A 5360-nucleotide genomic window follows, 5' to 3' on the forward strand; every position below is an offset into this window, starting at 1 on the left:
CCTGTCTGTATGGGACTTAGAGAGAATGGGGCTATGAAGAAGAAAACATCCCCCAGAGTGGCGTTAAGACAATATTTAAAAGAAAGTTAATAATAATATTTATATATCCAAAGGTAATGACGTACTTGTCGCCATACAGTCACCTTTATAGGGCCACATACAATTTGAAAGTAAAACAATGTACATGTACTTTACAGTTAAAAATTAAACAAAACAACTATTTTATACATAAAAAAGGATTATTTACATTATGTACAGTACTATATGCATTTATTTATAAGTTAAATTCCAGTTACCACCCTGGACTCTAAAAGGGGAAGTTTTGGAAGTGTAGGCAGGAATGAATGGGGGGTTTCCACTTTCCAGCAGGGTAATACCACTGGGGTGATCTAAGGGAGATAATTTGTATAGGAGAACTATTTTAGGGTGGTTTTGTCCCCTGGACCAGAGGGAGTGCATGGTAAATAGAAACTAATGAGTACAAATGGAAAGAAAAATAAAACAATATGATATTTGAGGTACTGGCATATTTCCGATAAAATATAAAATTGGTAAAAAGACCAAATTATACTTGAATGATGAAAAAAAACACAAAAAGCTCTTATCCCTCCAATATAACTTAAATATAGGGGATAACAAAAGAGAAAATACACATGTAGTACAAAAGTACCTTATTTGCTATATAAAATAGCATTTTTAACAAAAATTAAGGAAAATACAAAGGTACATTATTGGCTATAATGAACAAGATAGCAATATTAAGAAAATCTACAATAATACCAAGAAGTTGGCATTACCCCGGAGAGGGCTAATTAAGGGTTTTGCAAGGTATAAGGCACTGCACCGTGCACTCCAGTCTGACATGGCTCTTCGCATTTGAAGGGGAAATGGTGGGGTGTCAAAGGGCAAGGGAGGCGGTGCAATGCAGCCAACAAACCCGGTTTACTGGACAGCCTCGTCCCTTCTTTTAATAAAAGCTGCCATAAAATATGGTTGTATTAAGAAACTGAAAAATGTAAATGGCGATCTAGCATTATACTAAATTAAAAAATGTGTTAAAATAAAGAATATCAGGTCAATGCCATTGGCCTGATTTAGAAAGGGCGGTGGAACAATAAGCCCAATAAAGCTAAAACAAAGTTGTGTCAAAGTGACACAAATCCAACACAATTACAATAGGATTATGTCAGATTTGTGTAAAGATTACACGGTTTAAAAGAATCAGTCTCATGACTGTATAATTGGGTGGGGATTGTCTGCTCTCCCTCACCCAATGACCTAGATCTTGTCAGTTATCTGACAGTCTATAAGGTATTTGGCGAGGGCAGAGTAGACCGGGCCCCTAGCTGCTCCCTTGGGGTCTAGCACCTTGGAAAGGTTAAAACTAGTCCATGGGAGTGCAATGCAGCTTCGAGGTGGTCCCTCTGCGTCTTATGGTTTTGACAGTGCAGCAGCATGTGGGGCGCAGTGAAAAATTACGGCAATTTAGAACTTTTCTTTTTTTCGTTAATTGTGGTTGACAATCCCATTAAAGTCTTTATGATCTGAACAATTTTTAATATTTCATTATTTTGCAAAGTACTGAGCAAAATAAGATATAATGGTCAGGACAAGATGTTTTTGGGTCAGGACATATGAAATTTTGGTCCCTGGTGCGACCAGACAACTGGCTTCAAAAGTTTATGTCGAGCCCTGAAATGTACGATTAACTGACCATTTATTTACTCAAACCGATAAATATGACAAACTGTCACAAACACAAACAGCTGGCGATCTCTATCAAACTCTTAAAAAAGTTGGTTTACTAAGAATAAATCTATATCAACTTAAACTTATCAAGTACATGTAGTTAATTATTATTTTGTTTAAAAGATCCATGTATGAGTAATTAAACTTTTGTAGACCACACTAGACAATGAAATAAAGCTTGACATGATTTTGATATACATGTATGAGAGTGAAAATGTAATGTAACACTGACCCGATCTTATCCAGAAAATGAACTATAAAAGCGCTAGATGATCCAGAACGATTGATTGGACATCCTGAGTGCATGTGAAAACTGTTCAGACCACCTGAGTGTACTAAAGTATCAAACCATATTATTGATTACAATCTGCGATTTATGTTATAACATTACACACTAAATGTCCAATAGTGTAATTGACATGAAAAACTACAGTAACAAGTATCAAATTTTAAAAAAATGGGGGCGAAATGATCAGGGAGGAAAAACCTTGGGAGCGAAACAAAATGCGAAAATACTTTGGCGCAAAACGTCCACAAATCTTTAACATAACAGTTAAGCAACTCCAAATGGAGTTATTGTTCTGCGCTTCGCAACAGTGAAAATAATATCTATGATCACTCATGGGCAAGACTGAACTTTAACTGTACGCAGCTGTTTACCACTATCAACAAAGCAGGGCTTTGGGGGCAGAAGGCTATAAGCCCCAGATACTAAGGAATTATTTAGGATAAAAAGGGTTATTAGGTGTTGCGTTTTGTGTTAGGTGTTGCATGCTTAGCAACGACGAAAGTATATGCTTTTCCATTCTTTTTTTACGTACTGGTTAAGTTCAATCGTCCCCACTCATGAAATAAAATGATAAGCTACCCTGGTCCATATAAACATACTCCCAGAGCCTTTGATGATTTTTGCTATGGCGGCTTTGGGTTATACAGCTGAAGGTTGATTTATTGCAACTAATGCTACCCAAACCAACAAAAATCCAGACATAGTATCAGCCATAATTAACACTGTTAGACATATATTTGAAATGATGGTCATCAAAATATTCAGTGACCTATTTATCAGACCTATTCACACACCCATGTGCATTGTCACTTTAAATATGTGCCAACACAATTAATCATATAATCATTAATTCAATTTATTAAAACAAAACTCACTTCTTATGTTGCTCTATGGATTCAATCATACGGACAATGATGTTAGCAAGTTCTTCCATCCTCGGATGTTCGGTGCACATTCTCCTAACATTTAGCAACAACGAATTAAGGGTAAGGAGAGAGTCGTCCAAAACATTCCTACTTTGATCACCAAGTACAATTCTACCGCATGATAAAATAATTTCTTTAGCTCTCTGAACGAATTGCGCCGCCATTTTCTTCGAATATAGCATTTACTGCGGGGTCAATATTTCTTTTTTCAAATTATTTTACTTAATAAAATCATTAAAGGACAAAAACATATGAACAAACACATGAATAAGCTCATTAAATATCTTTATTCTTCCGTATTGATTTTATTTAAATTTATTGTTAAATATTTAATTATTTTCTGTAAAAAATCTCGGTTTGTAGAGGCAAAAATGATTGGTTGAAAAATGACCCAAACAAACAAATGTAACAGCAGGCATAAAAATATACCAACAGTCATAATTTGTGAACGCTGTGAAAAAATTGTAACCGCAGTGACAAAATAAATATCACCGCAGTGATAAATTTATTACCGCAGTGACAAAAATGTCACCGCGGTAACAATTTTGTCACCGCTGTGATATCTATTTTAAGCTGTTGGCGTATCTGTACTTTTGACCCAAAGGGTACGTCATATATTATACTAGAGTTGCGACACCTTAAGGGTTTCGCGGGATGGAATGAGTGGGGAGATCAATTCAAATTGAAAGCCGATTGTTTCGACAAAAATTTGGGTACGAAACAATTTAGGTACGAAAAAAAATTTGGGTACGAACAAATTTGGGTACGAAAAACATTTTGATACGAAAAAAATGGGTTCGAAAAAAAAAAGTTGGGTACGAACAAATTTGGGTACGAAAAACATTTCGGTAAGAAAAAAATGGGTACGAAAAAAATTGGTTACGAAAAAAATTTAGGTACGAAAAAAAATTTGGTTACAAAAACAAATTAGAGTACGAAAAAATATAGGGAACGAAAAAAATGAAGGTACGAAAACTATTTTGGTACGAAAACATTTAACATTTGTAAAGACATAAAACAAACTAAAAAGATTTTATTTCATGTTTGGGTGGTGTCCATTGTAGTATGTCAGGTTAGTGTTGTTTTGTCAAAGCATGAATCAAATTTGATGATAAACAAGAAACAATCGGAGACGGGTGATGCTCCCCAAAGGTTTTTTGGTCACAATATTGCACTATATATTCAGATAAAAGGAAACGTCTTGAGGGGCATAACTCTGGACAAAATAATACAATGGATGGTTAAGTAACTTAAAAATTTCAAAGGGCCATAACTCTCTAAATAAATCATGTAACCCGAACCCACTTATAACATGCGCATCTCCTAGAGGTAGTTAAGATTCCCATAAAGCTTTATTGTATTCCAGTCAGTAGTTGGGGAGAAATAGCCCGGACAAGAATTGCACTACATAAATATGTACAGTTTATAGAAAATGTAAAAGGGCCATTACTCTGTGAAAAATCAACCGAACATAACCGGCTGATAATATGCACATCTCCTGTTGGTAGTGAAGCTTCCCATGCTGTTTCAGTGAATTCCCATAATAAGTTGCTGAGAATTAGCTCTGACAAGAATTGCACTATATGTTCAATGTAAAATTTCAAAGGGCCATAACCCTGTGAAAAATCATCCGCCGAGAACCGGCTGATAATATGCACATGTCCTCTTGGTAGTGAAGTTTCCCATAAATTTTATTGAATGCCAGTCATTGGTTGCTGAGAAATAGCCCGGACAAGAATTGCACTTTATGTACAGTTAATGGAAAATTTCAAAGGGCCATACATTGTAACTCTGTGAAAAATCATCCGACCAGAACCGGCTGATAATATGCATGTCTCCTCTTGGTAGTGAAGCTTCCCATTATGTTTAATTGAATTCCAGTCATTAGTTGCTGAGAAACAGCCCGGACAAAAATTGTGCACGGACGGACAGACGAAGCGGCGACTATATGCTCCCCCCTTAAAAAAATTGGGGGGGAGCATAATAAAGAAGTTGTGGCAATTTAAAGGTGGTACGCAAACTTTAAAATAGATTTATCAATTATATGCTTATTCTTAGTGAAAAAAAGGCCATAATTGTTACAAAATGCTTGATACAGTTATCTGCTTGTGTTTATACATTGGGGTCATGTTGGTTAAGAAGCAAAATACATGTATGAAAGCAATATGTCAAGGGACATAGAAAATATTTGAGGTGATATGCAAACTTTAACATAGATTTATCTATAATATGCATATTCTAAGTGAAAAAGGGCCTAATTCTGTTAAAATGCTTGATACAGTTGTCTGCTCATGTTTATAGATTGGGGTTATGTTGGTAAAGAAGTATCCAAAATATAAAAGCAATATGTCAATGGACATAGGAAATATATTTGAGGTGGTACGCAAAAATTCCAA

The sequence above is a fragment of the Dreissena polymorpha genome, chromosome 3 (assembly GCF_020536995.1).
Source record: "Dreissena polymorpha isolate Duluth1 chromosome 3, UMN_Dpol_1.0, whole genome shotgun sequence".
Lineage (NCBI taxonomy): Eukaryota > Metazoa > Mollusca > Bivalvia > Myida > Dreissenidae > Dreissena > Dreissena polymorpha.